This window comes from Zea mays, chromosome 5, assembly GCF_902167145.1.
Source record: "Zea mays cultivar B73 chromosome 5, Zm-B73-REFERENCE-NAM-5.0, whole genome shotgun sequence".
NCBI classification, from domain to species: Eukaryota; Viridiplantae; Streptophyta; class Magnoliopsida; order Poales; family Poaceae; genus Zea; species Zea mays.
In genome coordinates this window covers 104,452,989-104,467,479 of record NC_050100.1, presented here as the reverse complement: position 1 = coordinate 104,467,479, position 14,491 = coordinate 104,452,989, and positions in this window count along the sequence as shown.

Here is a 14,491-nt window from a genome sequence, read left to right as displayed (position 1 = left end):
CACCTAACATCAAACAAACTTTGACCTACATCATGTAGTCCATCTCACCCATAACTATTTCAACCATATGCCCCAACTCTGATGATATACCCTGACCCCGACTCAATGAGACCAAGACTGGAAAAGGAAAAGATCAACCTCGTCAAAAAAATGAAGTCAAACTCGATCTTCCGATGCATTACCACCCAACAAGGAGTTCTTTCTCACCGGAAACTTTCTTATCCCAGGCTATTCTTGCCCTAACTTATCCATCTCTTAGATCCTACATAATAAGTGGCTGAATATCTATGCTCTCCTAATCAACCCCTATTGACTAAAAAATGAGACTCTGGACTTTTGGTACAATTATAGACTAAAAGTTGAATTACAAGCCAATCGTTTTGTATTCCTTTCCTTACAAATCTCGAGGACGAGATTATTTTTAAGGGGGTAGGATTTGTAACACCCAGTTTGTAACCTATAATAAAAGAGGAGAAAGTAATTCCTTTATCTATATGAGTGTTATTCCTACTTATCATCACATGTGAACACCATAATAAAAAAAATAATTAATAAAAGACTTACCACAAAAAAAATGTGTGCATCATGTTGGTTCTTTATTTTGTGTGCATTATGTGGCAATATAAAAGTAATGTGACAAGAAATATATTAAATTCCCAAGTGGAAATTTAGAATTTAAAAGAAATCCTAGAATTGAGAAAAGAAGAGAAATTAATAGGGGAATAAAAATAAGTATAAAAATATATACATTATTCTTATACATATTGGATTTTGAATATTTGACTCAAAGGTTAAGTCCACAAAAAGGGATTCAAATGCAAACTAGAGATTCAAATGAATATATAAAAAAAATAACAGAAAAAGGGAAAAGAAGCCAACTGGGCCTCAGGCTTCATTTCGGCCCAGTAACCAAAACACACCATGCGGCCCGTCCAGCCGCCTGGTGGTGGTGCCGACAGGTGGGCCACCCTTGTCATCCCGCTCTCACGCGAACTTGGCAAGAAACTTTGTCTCGCTGCCAAGCGGGCCCCGTTGATCAGTCGCTGGGTGCAAGGAAAGGACACGCACGACTCACTGAGTAGTGGACCCGCTTTGTCAGCCTGTGTGCCCAACGCGCGGAGATCTCGCCAAGCCGTTCTCTGTGACTTGCGCGACTTGTTACGCTGTTAGGTGGGCCCCGCATGCCAGGATCGCCTCCTTCCTCGGTTGGTCGTTGTACCCACCTCGCGAGAAACCGGGAGCGGACCTAGCGACCGTGGCGTCCTGGGGATAAAAGCCTTCTGGGTGCCCGGTCGTGTTACCCTAGCGTCCGCAGGCAATACCGAAAGCCAACGCAACCTCGAATTGCGCGGAGAATCTGTGCTGCCATTGTAGGAGAGAGTGCCACCGTCTGTGAGGAACCCATAGTTTGCCGCCGCACTGAAATCTCGAGCTCAACGCGACCGTACTCACGTCGAGTGTCCAATTGGGTTCGCCCGGTCTTGGGATGGGTGGTCAACTACTTTCCGTGGACGAATCGTGCTCCAGCACCTCGGAATTTCCAACCGGACTTCGTTCGGCGGCGACCGTCCGCCCCACGCCGTGGCCGGCCCCCTTCGCGACCCAATCAACAGGTAATACCCTTCCCAATTGATTCACCGCATCGTCCGGTATGTATTTCCATCGTCTGTGCGCGCTTTAGGGCATCGGGTAGGGGACGGGACCCTGTAATTCCGCCGCTGCTGCGGTAGATCGGCCGCGCCGTCGTGCCCATATGAGCGGGGGAAGGTGATGATGGTTGTGCCATTGGATTCTTGCCCAACGGTGGAGATTAGATAGGGAGATAACTTTTCGGTGGATTGGATCCGGACCATCCATCCAGATCGGACGGGTGAAAATCAATCGCATGACTTTAAAATCGGGGGCGTCGATTTGTGATCGGAGGATCTAGAGCGCTTGCTGGTTTGTAATGGTTAAGATCTAATCGGGGCCATCCGCGCCTGATCGGGCGGCCGGGATCAAACCGTACCCCTTCGCGGGTCACTTTTGTTAAAGAGCCCTCGGACTTTAGTGAAATCAACCCGCCGTCCTATATCACTGTGCGCTGTGTCTTAGGAGTTTTACTCCGTAGCCCCTGCGTTTTCCATGTATTGAGGCCCAGTCCAGTACTGTTTTAAATTGATTAAATGAATAGGAAATTGGATTTTTAATACAAAAAAATAAACCCTAGAACTTGTATAAATCATAGAAAATCCATTTTTAGTCCAACTTAGCCCATTCCAGTTCCTATAATTTTGTAATATTATTGTTTATCATTTAGTGCCACTGTTTTGACATAATAGCCATATTAGAATTGATATGCTAATTAATCTTGTACAAAACACCTAGAATCTTTGGAAATCCATAACTTAAAATCTATAACTTCAAAATTAATAATCCCTGTTCCTGTGATCTTATTTCAATATGTAGATTATTAATATGTATTTTGCATATATGTTTGGTGTAATGTTAATTTTGCCTATACCATGTTTGTTTGTATTGCTACGACTAGAGCGAGGTCACGAGTCACCTGAAGATCATCCTGGTACCCGGAATCTCAAGTCCTAGGCAAGTTGTGCCCTTGATCACTTCTTTTACCCACTCATGTTCTAATTAATCATAATGATCTGCATAGGTTAATTTTGATGGGACCTAATAGGTTACCCTAGTTTGTCTATCTTTATGCCTTGTTTACCACTGAACTTTTTGGGTAGTACTTGCTAGTGCTATATGTGGTTTTGGGCATTGAGATACACATTATTCATGATTATACTTTTGTTATCCGTTGTTATTTACTGTTCATGTCAAGATCATTAATGTTAATTGGAACATAGAGCTTAACTTGAGAAACACGTGCCACCACAAGGGTTTATGGACGCCCTTGGCTGATTAATTAGGAAAGCTAGTGGAGGACTACCTTACCCGAAAGGGGCAAGGGCAGTAGGGGAGTGGTCAGTGTAGGGAGGTCCTTGGTTGATTTTGCTGCGATGGCGGTCAGTCAAGAACCCTGCATTGGAGCTTCCTATAAACTGTAGCGGGTTTTCTGAAACTAGTGGAACTTTGTAAAGGCCTCGTAGTGTTACCCTGCCTCGCCTCCTCGGTAGAGGTGTATGGGAAGTCACGATCCCTTGGCAGATGGGTAACATGACTTGTGGGTAAAGGGTACCACCTCTGCAGAGTGTAAAACTGGTATACTAGCCGAGCTCACGGTCATGAGCAGCTCAGGACTCTCTGATGATTAAATTATGGAACTTAAACTCAATTTGTCATATGCATTGCATCGCAGGTGATGTTGTTACTTTTGTTCTACTACATAATTGGTTGGTATTTACTTATACTTAGTAATTGCTAATAAAATTTTGACCAACTTTAAAAGCAATGCTCAGCTTCAACCATCCTCTTTGGTAAGCCTTACACTTCACGTGGGCTCCCACCTTTGGCGAGTTCATGCACATTATTCCCCACAACTTGTTGAGCGATGAACGTATGTGAGCTCACTCTTGCTGTCTCACACCCCCCCACAGGTCAAGAACAGGTACCGCAGGATGAGGCGCATGGAGGATGCTGCGATGAGTTCGTGAGAGAGATCTAGGCCGTCGTCTCCCAGTCAACTTTGGGTTGCTGGACCGTTGTCTCCTTATAATGTAATTACTTATTTATTTTGTATAGAAATCCTATTATATAGTAAAGATGTGACATTCGATCCTGTGCCGTGATATATCATATGTGTGAGACTTGGTCCCAGCACATCTGGTGATTATGTTCGCGCCCGGGTCTTGGTGCCCCTAAAACCCGGGTGTGACATGCCGACATGGGAGCGCTTCAAAGAGCCAAGCCACCTATAGTTTGGGCCTCCCGTCTGGGGTTCGCGCCTCATAGAGCTCGGTCGGCTGCAGTTCTGCACGACTATACATGAGTTCACAGAGCAGTTCAACGCCGTCCTCTACCACGCGCGCAACCTCGACGCAGTTCAGAAGGCGAAGTTGTTCGTGGGGGGCTTACCAGACCACATCCGCATCGATGTGGCGTTGTGCCCACGCCAGGATCTTCATACGTTGGTCTACTTGGCCCGCGCCTTCGAGCTACGCGCCAACAACCTCATGGCACAGTTTCCAACGGGCCCCCAATGCATGGCCCGGCAGCAGCAGCGGGTCAACTGGGCCTCGACCACGTCGAGCGGCGCTCCACAGTCGGCCGCGGCTGCACTGCCGCCATCCGACAATTTCGTCGCCTCATACCGGCAGAGCAGCAGGAACACCATCGCCAACGCCTGTGCTTCAACTACGACGAGCCCTACATCAGAGGTGACCAGTGCAAACGACTCTTCTACTTGGAGTCAAGCGACTTCGACATGGAGGAGGATGGCGTGGTGGACGCTGCACCGAATGCCACACCAGACGACGACCTGCCACCACAGGATGTCATTATGGCCACTGCATGCGTGGTCTCTCTCCATGCACTCGCGGGCATCTGTACAGAAAACACGATGGTCATGCCTGGGGTGCTCAAGGGCGTGTGCTTCCTGGCTCTCCTCGGCACCGGCTCCACCCATAATTTTCTGTAGGGTGCCACGATGACCCGACTCGGCCTCACCCCGCTCGGCGGCGACTAGCTGTGGGTCACCGTGGCCAATGGGGATCAACTTCGGTGCGCTGGGATTACACGCCACGTGCCCATCTCCATCGCAGGCAACGAGTACACCATCACTTGCGTCGCATCGACTTGGGCTGCTTCGACTTCATCCTTAGTGTCGACTTCATCCGCACACTCGGCGACATCACATGGAACATGGAGACTATGATGCTAGCCTTCCAGTGCGACACTCGCCGCATCGTGTGGAATGGGGTCCAGGGCAAGGAGGCGACGTATACGACGACACCGACGGCGGCCGTGGCAGTGGCCAAGGCGCAGCAGCCACTGCTGAACCGACTACTTTAGCAACACAGCGCCATCTTCGAGGAACCGCGTGGTCTTCCACCCGCACGACCGTACGACCACCACATCCACCTGCTGCCCGGCACAGCACCTGTAGTCATGCGCTCGTACCGCTACCCCCAGTTCTAGAAAGACGAACTAGAGCGCCAGTGCGCGACGATGCTGGCATAGGGCATCATCCACCCCAGCACGTCCCTGTTCTCCGCACCGGTGCTCCTGGTTTGCAAGGCGGACAAGACATGGTGCTTCTGCATCGACTACAGGTCCTTGAATGCTAAGACATCAAAGGACAAAGTCCCGATCCCGGTGGTCGACGAGCTCCTCGATGAGCTACATGGCACCCACTTCTTCACCAAGCTCGACCTCCGCTCATGGTACCACCAGGTGTGGATGTGGCCCGACGACATCGCCAAGATGGCGTTCCGCACCCACCATGGCCACTGTGAGTTCTTGGTCATGCCCTTCGGCCTCTCCAATGCGTCGGCAACGTTTCAGGCGCTTATGAACGATGTGTTGCGCCCCTACCTGAGATGGTTTATCCTGGAATTTTTTATGATATACTGATCTACAGCTCGTCATGGGTGGCACACCTCCAGGACATTGCCATAGTCCTCACTGCACTGCAGGCACACCGCTTCCACCTGAAGCGCTCCAAGTGCTCCTTTAGGGCACCCTCGGTGGCCTACTTGGGCCACATCATCTCCGTGGAGGGCGTGGCCATGGACAGCGCCAAGATTGCAGCGGTACGCGCGTGGTCGACACCGCACTCGGCCTACGACCTTCGGGGCTTCCTCAGCCTTTCCAGCTACTACATGAAGGACTTAAGCGTCATAGTAGCTGTCACACCCGGTTTTAGAAGGCAAACCGAATGCGAACCATGTACGTGCCAGGATCAGTTATTCACGTACACAGCAGTTACATAACATGGACATCATCACACAGTGCTCAAATAGTATTAAAAAGGGAAATAATAGTCGATTACATCATACGTCTGAGACGTCCATATAGTCCTTACAATAAATCAAAGTGCGGAAAAGAAACGTAGATAAACACGGCCTTCACAGGCAGCCGACTGGGGGTTGCCGCTAACCCACGCCTAGAACTCGTCGTAGTCCTGGAACTCCTGAAGGTCTCCTTCCACAGCTTCATCTTCTCCTGAGCAGTGGTTGCAATGCTGACAACCTGGGGATGGGGGGGGGGGTTTGGTGTGTAGAGCAAGGGTGAGTACACATCAACATACACATCAAGTATCCTGTTTGGCTGTAGTGGACTAGCTTTATGTGGGGATAAGTCAAGCAGTTGCTTTTAGTTGGTCAGATTATTATTTACTAATAGAAAGCCAGGTTTTAGCATTAACCCAAGTTATTAGCCCGATGTACCCTTTCCAAACGGAAAGAATACCACTTACCAGCACCATAGTCATAACCAGGACCATCGATCTCATAGCCACCTGTACCATAATGTCTCTGATCAAGTACCACTAATCACTGGAGCTCCCTTGGCCGCTCATAAATGCGAGCACGACTGATATATCAGTTTTCAAACACTCTGCAGAGGTTGTGCACTTTACGCACAAGCTGTGATTCCCATTCTGCCCGGAGAGAGCTACTCCCCATTAACCACTACCTAGGTGGCCTAGCAGGGCATCACTACGTAGCCTTTACAAAGATTCCACGAGGCTGTAGCCACCCGTCAGGTTTCCTAAATGCACCGCACTCCTCCCCAAGGGGCGAACCCAAACTTGGCAGAGCGAGCCGCATACACCGAGCCCCATTGACGGCACGACGGCTAAGTGAACTACACCCCGGATCCTCTAATTATTCAGCTAAGGGCATCCCATTCCACCCTCATGGTTGCACTGTTTTTCCCGGGCGGTCATCCATAGAACAGGTCCTTACGGAGAGGCACTCGAGAAACCGCTCGAGCCCCCTTGAAGACCACAAGTATAACATCATCATAAGAGAGGGGAAAACAGCGTATCATAGATAATCTCATCATGTTCATTGATTAGAGTTAAGCAATAGCATAAAGCTAAGCAACAATAATCCAACCCAAATAGGTACACAAGGACATGGATAACAAAGCTAGTCAATCCTTAGGCATAAATGTGTAAAGCGAGAGGTGAATTAAAGAATGAATAGGACAGAGATAGGTCAAGGGACACTTGCCTCCACCAACCGACTGCTGCTCAGGGGCTTCTCCTGCGAGTTCCTCGGGCTCTTCAACCGGATCGTTCTCTATGCGATTGCAAGCATACATACATCCATCCATTCAAATTAGGGAACAAACAATACACCATACAAGAGAACAAATGAAGTAAATATGCATAGAATATCACATACGATAATGAACTTACCATGGTTAGAAAGAAATGAGAAAAGGTCTCGCGAGAGTTAAAGCTTATGCCCGAGACGCACTACGGGTAAACAAATGACTAAACGTCACGTGCTCTAGTTCCAATTGGTTCTAACAAAAGAATTAGCTACATGCACTAATGAAACGTGACCACTTTTAGTAGATTATCATTGAATGAGATAGATGATTAGCTATACAAATTAACTAACGTAACCAATTTCCAAATTGAGACTCCTATCTTATTAATATAAACACGTGATTAGCGCACATAGGACACGGGGGGGGGGGTAGACGGGGCGTCTGGGGGTAGACGGGGCACGACGGGTCGTGCCAAGGCACGCGCACTACGCGAGCACGCGCGCGAGGCCGCACGCACACGCCACAAACTAGCCGTGCGCACGTCAGGGCCGAGCGCTAGCCGAGCTCAAAGCCGCGCGCTAAAGGCACGCTGGGCCGAGCTCGAGGCCACGCCGGGGCCGTCACGACGCGAGCAAGGCACGGCGGGGCCAGCGAGCAAGCGCGCCGGGGCAAGCGAGCACGGGCGAGCGAGGACGCGGCCGGGCGCGGGGGCGGGCGGAGCTCGCCTGAGCGGGGACGGGCGCGAGCCCGGGGTGGCGCGCCGGCCGGGGGCGGGGCCGAGCGTGGCTCGCCGGGGGCGGCCGGGCACGGGGCGGCGTGGTTCGCCGGGGCGGCCATGGAGCCGGGCCGAGCGGGCGCGGGACGAGGCCGGGCGCGGCAGGGCGAGGCCGCGGCGGGGCGGGCTCGCCGGAGCAACCGAGGGCGGGCGCGGCCGGGCGCGGGGCCGGCCGAGGTCGGGGGCGGGGGACGCCGGCGCGGGACGGGGGCGCCGGGGCGGCCGAGCGGAGCGGCCGGGCGGGCGAGGTCGGGGCCAGGGCCGAGCTCGCCGGGGCCGGGGCCGGGCATGACGGGGCGCGGGGAGGGCACCAGAGGGAGAGGAGGGAGGAGGGAGGGGGAGGGAGGACGGAGGCGGCGGCGCGGGGGAGGGGCGGCGGCGGCTAGGGTTAGGGTTAGGGTGAGGGAGAGAGAGAGGGGGATGACGGGCGAGGCCCGCGGGGAGGTTTTTTGGAAAAAAGAAAAGGGGAGGGGGGCGGTTGGGCCGACTGGGCCCAAAGGGGGGGAGGGGGCGCGCGGCTGGGCCGCCAGGCCGGCCCACGGCGGGGGAGGGTGGCTAGGCCGTCGCGGGGCCCACGCGGGAAGGGGGGGCGGCTGGGCCGCATGGGCCAAGGGGAAGGGGGCGGCTGGGCCAAAAGGGGAGAAGGGGGGAGTACGCCTAATTCTCCACTGCACTCAACCACAAACGAAAGAGTGCATAATCCGGCATGATGCAACAAACAAAAATAGTTCTAGGTTTTGCTTACACAAGATGTCGAGCTAATTCTCGCTATAACTTTTGAAAAATAACAAGGCTTAGCGAGAAGAAAAGGGAAAAAGGAAAGAGTAACGCCTGAATTTGGTGAGAGAAGAGAAGAAAAAAATTCTACCCCCAAATTCAGGGCGTTACAGCAGCCCCACTCACATGCCTTCTACGATGTGACGCGTTTGTGTGGGACGACGAAGGGACCACAGCGTTCCAGGCATTGAAGGAGGCCCTCAGCACGGGACCGGTCCTTTAGAAGCAACCACGGAACTAGCCTACGAGCTTGAGCTAATCGGGCAGGTTCAGGCCGTTCAACACCGGCGCCCGTATCTATGGGGCGCACCTTCTTGGTGCGTACCGATCACTATAGTATGAAGTTTTTGCTTGACCAGCGTTTGTCGACTGTTCCTCAACACCAGTGGATCAGCAAACTATTCAGCTACGACTTCGAGGTGGAGTACAGACCAGGGCATCTCAATGTCGCGGCGGACGTTCTATCTACTAAATAAACATGCATCTAGATCGACATTTTCTTTAGTAAAATCTACTAAATAAAGCTTGCCGTCATATACACCTTTAAATGCAAATGAACCATCACTTCTTCTAAAGACAATTAAATCAACATTTGTAAATAAACAATTGTAACCCTTATGATAGAACTGACTAACGAAAGACAACTTTGTAATACCCAACATGTAAATAATAAGAGAAGGTTGATCTTGTTACATGTATTGTCTTCCCATTATTGGAACATGTGAATAACCATATTTAAAGTGAATAATTAACTAATGACACCTACAATAATCTATGCATCATGTTGGAGTTTATTTGTTTGTGCATGCATAAATAATAATAATAATATTAATAAAAATATATTAGTGTCCAAATTGAGATTTAACACCTAATTTGCAAATTAGAAATTGAAAATAACATAGAAAAGGAAACCTTATGAAATATAAAGAAAATATATACATAAATAAACAAACCTTTTCAAACTGGTACTTTTAATTTGTACATTTGATCTAGGTACAAAAATCCACCACAAAACTTGAATTCAAATTGAGATTCAAAAAATAAATAAAGAGAAAAGAAAAGAAATTCAAAACAAAAAGAGAAAGCTTCCAAAACCAGCTGGGCCCAAAGCTACTTGCGCTCGACCCATTTTCACTCTCAGCGCGGCCCGGGAGCTCAGGCCAGGCGCCGACACCCCGGACCCACACGTCACCCACTCGGCTCACTAGCCCGCCATGCTACGCGCGCTGTTCCCTGTCTCATGGACCCTCACCATCAGCCAGCCTGGCCTCGGCTGCTCGCGCGCGTGCGGGATGTATGCTTGGCAAACTGGTCCCGCATGTCAGCGCTCCGCCCTCCCATCGCCTATACTCGCTGCGTCGTGGTGGCAGTCGGACTCTGGTGATCGTCTCGGACATGCCCGCGACCGGTGCGGCAAACGCGGAGCTCTCGCCAATCTCGCGGAGGTTGAAACCACCCGCGAGCAGACCTCACCTTGCGCCCGACGGCTGCGAACGGAAACCACCCCCTCTGCAAGTCGTCGGATCCAGGCTATTTAGACCCGACGAGGGTGCTCGTAGCTCTATTTCCCCTCTGTGCCGCCGGTGTGTCCAGGGATTGGGGAAGAGAACCTCGCCTCATAGCTAGCCACCATAGTCGCCGCCCTGTGTCCACTATTCGACCGTGGTGTTGTTGTGTAGTGGCGCATCACCACAGGGCCCTGTGTCGTTCACCGTCGCATGGAGAACCTCCGTGGATCCTCCGTGCACCGGTGCCAGTGTATCTGCGCGTCAGCCGCTAGTGAGATTTAAGTCGTTTGTGCCCCTTTCCTTCCCTTGATCGTATTCCATCAAGTCGGGCTCATAGACACCCAAACCATGGCTCGGAATTTGTCATCGGACACGCGATTCCGCCGCGAGCCATGGGTAGGATGCATCACACCTTGATCCTAGGTGGGGATCCTCGTTGGCGAATCTCTAGGGTCTTCGCTACGTATTACTGCATTCGGATTTGATAATTGGCGCGAAAATCAGATTTCGGCCTGAATGCCGGCGATGGCGCCGCCGTTGTTGTGCGGCCGCCGCCGTCGTCCGACAGTGAATATGGGGAAAGTGAGCGTGGCCGTTGAATGTGCATCTCGTGGGTAGGATTAGTTCCTCATGAACCCCTTCGCCCGGATGGATCCGCACCGTCGGATCCCGTTCAGGCGCATCTGAAGCTGTGTAAGTAACTTTAAATCCGAGCCGTTGATCCGTAATCAAAGGGCTCTCGGTTGTGTACCGATTCGCGAGGGCACTGATATAATCTAGCACTTAGTTTATTGATCCAACGACCAGAAGGCGGCGATACCCCTTTGTTGTGGCATATTTGCGTAAGAGCACCCGAAGTTTTCACTAATTCAACCCGCCGTCCATACCATGTGTTAAGAACTTACAGGGAGGCCATGAAATTTTACACAATAAGCCCTAACCTTTTCAGAAATATCATGCGCAGTCTAGACACCTAATAAATCATATAAATTAATCTAGGAAATGATTTTTTAGTATTAAAATAATTCCAGAAACTTGTTTAATTCAAAGAAAATTTATTTTAACTCCTTTTTAACCCATTCTAGTTGCATTAATTTTGCATTAATATTGTTTATCAATTGGTAACTCTGTTTTGTCATGAAACCTAGATTAAAATTAATCACTTAGTTATTTCAGTACCAACCACATAAACCTTCGAAAAATCATAACTTGTTAACCGTAACTCCGAATTTAGTGGTTATTGAACCTACGATCTCTTTACAATGCGTAGATTATTATTCATTATGTTCATCTCTTTGGTGTGAAGTTCATTTCTCTTATACTATGTTTGTCTGTATTCCTTTGAGTAGACGAGCAAGTGATCGAGGACCCTGTTACCCAGCAAGTGGAACCTACTAAGCAGGAGCTCATTGAAGGCAAGTTGTTCCCTTGACCACTTTTAAATACCCAATAATGTTCTCTATAATCATTTTGGCACGCATAGGCTTAATTTTGATGGGACCCAATAGGTCACCATAGTTTGGTCATATTTACACCTTGTTTACCCCTAAACTTTTGGGTAGTCTTTGTTATTGCTATATATGGTTTTGGGTGTTAAGATAATCATTACACATGGTCATTCTTTATTATTGTTGTTCTATTCTGTTCATGATAAGACTATTATGTTAATTGGAACATGGAGCTTAACTTGAGAAACATGTGCCACCACAAGGGTGGAATGGGACGCCCTTGGCTGACTAATTAGGAAAGCTAGAGAAGGTCTACCTTACCCGAAAGGGGCAATGGCAATAGGGAAGTGGTCGGTGTAGGGAGGTTCTCGGGTTGATTTTGCTGCAATGGCTATCATACAGGGGATTCCTGTGACGGAACCTCCCAAGTCATTAGACCCACCTACAGTTGTCCTTGTCCAATGGACCTTGGACAACCCTGTAGATGCACATAATCACTCGACAAGTTCGGTATCTGTATCCTTTTCCTCGCCCAAGAGTGTTTCACCCGTCACACAGATATTACAACACATCGGAGGAATGAATAAGCGGAAGCGAATTACAATAACTTAATTTACATTCATTAAAATATAGAAAGAGTGTTATTATTACATCACCACGTCATAAGGGTGCATAAGTAGGGATGAAAACGGTCGGAAACAGTATTTATTCGGTAATCAGATTTTTGGTCGTTTTTCTTTGATTGCGAATAAATAGGATATATAATGCACTATACAAATTTATATTCTTGTTTATAACATTGAGCTTGTAAAGATCCATAAAAGGTAAACCTCAAATTCATCCTATATTTTCTCAAATGATAGATATAAAATTCGGTATGGATTCGAAAACAAATTTGGTAAAATTTTCATGTTTTTGCTGTATGGAGCAAATAATACATAAAACAATTTATGTAATATTTTATTCTTATTTGTAATAATGTGCTTAAGAACATAGGACAAGATCACCATAAAATTTTATACATATCTATTTTAAAATATTAAATTTGTCCTAACATTTCAGATTACCATTTTCATCCCTATGCATAAGTATTATCATTACAACCTTGGGAGGCAAAAACCCCTCCCGCATAAAAGTATATTGTTTTTCAAAAGGGAGGCCAACATCCTCCCGCAACCACTTCACTGTTGAGGTTCGTCCTTGGGCACCACATCCTTGGGCACCACCTTGGTGCAAAAAACAGCAAAAGTCTGTTGTTTCCTCACCTACAACAACATAGGTTCGAAAACCCTGAGTACGAAGTGTACTTTCACAAGTTTTAACCGTCAAAATAAAAGACTCAAGGATATGCTAGCTTAAGGGAGTCAAGATAAGGCTTAAAACCCTGAGAATCAAGTCTCCGTTTGCAAAAATACTTACTAATAGTGGATCCTTAAAAATCCAGTTTTATTAGCAAGTTAAGTCATTACCTGTCACTAGAGTTCTGTCTACCCTAATTCAAGCACTTGGCCTATACTAGCCATCCTTTTATGAACCCTTTTCGTTCACTGGAATGCTACGTGTAGGGCAGTGACCAAGTCTTCATGTCCGAGAAGTAACGGCGATCCGAATTGATTAATACTCAGTTGAGTATCTCCAATCACACGACATATGTAGAACTTAACCCTTGCATATGTCAACTCGCCACTGGGGTTCTTAAGACCAGACCGGGTTCACGCCAACCGAGAGCACAGATACACCACCGTCTAGCCTCTTGCCACGAAGGGTACACGCTACTCTCGCCATCTCTCCACTCCCATTGTGTGTTGGCCTTTCTGGTATTAGTCTGCCCGAGGCAAAGCTTACCCATGACGAGGCATGTGACCAGTTAAAGGGTCCTTGGTCAGCAGGCCTACATCGACAAGGTCCTTAATCGACTCAAACGGAGATACTACACCGAGACTCTCTTCTCGTGCAAGTCACCCGTCCGGTCTCAGCTTTATCATTTCAAATCCAAAGTTTGGTACCTGGCACATGTACATCTTTTCCGATGTTGAACCCATCATGGCCATGATGAATCCACCATCAAGTTTTATTTTTGAAAACATCCCATCCACTATGAAGCATCACCTTTTGTTTTAAAACAAACATTGTTTTTCTAAAGTAGAACTAAGCATCAGAAAACCTTTTAATAAAATAGGTAATCAAGGAATGGTAAATAGTTCCAAGGAAGGAAATGCTGCAATTGGTTTAACACCCAACTCCTATCACCTAATGCATCATTCAAGTGATAAAGAGTTTAAAACATCAAGGAGGCCTCTAACCTAGCCGCCGAAAATTAGACTTTTAAAACGGCTCCCGACTCCTTTCTTCTCTCTGTCTCTTTCTCAGCCCACGCGTCTTCTTCCCTGCGCCGCCGCCTTCTGCCCCGCGCCGCCGCCACCGCGACGCCCCTACCCACCCGCCCGCGCGCCGCGCGCGCCCCTGCTCGGCCGCCGCGCGCGCTGCCCTGCTGCTCTGCTCGCCCCCGCGCGCTGCGCTGCCGCCGTGCGCCGACCACCGCCGCGCCGCTGCTGCCTTTGCCCAACAGCGCGCGCGCTGCCCGCCTGCCGTGTGCTGCCGCCGCCAGCGCCGTTCGCCGCCACCGTCGACGTCCGCTGCCGTCCTCCGCTACGTTCGACCGCCCGCGTCTACTTCTTCTACCACTCCGCCGTCGTCGCCAAACTCTTCGCCATCCAAAGGTAATTTTTTTGCGTATTTTATTTCATATTTTCGGCGGTCGTTATTTAATTGCCGCCGAAATTAATATATATTTGTAAATGTTTGTTTGATTTGTG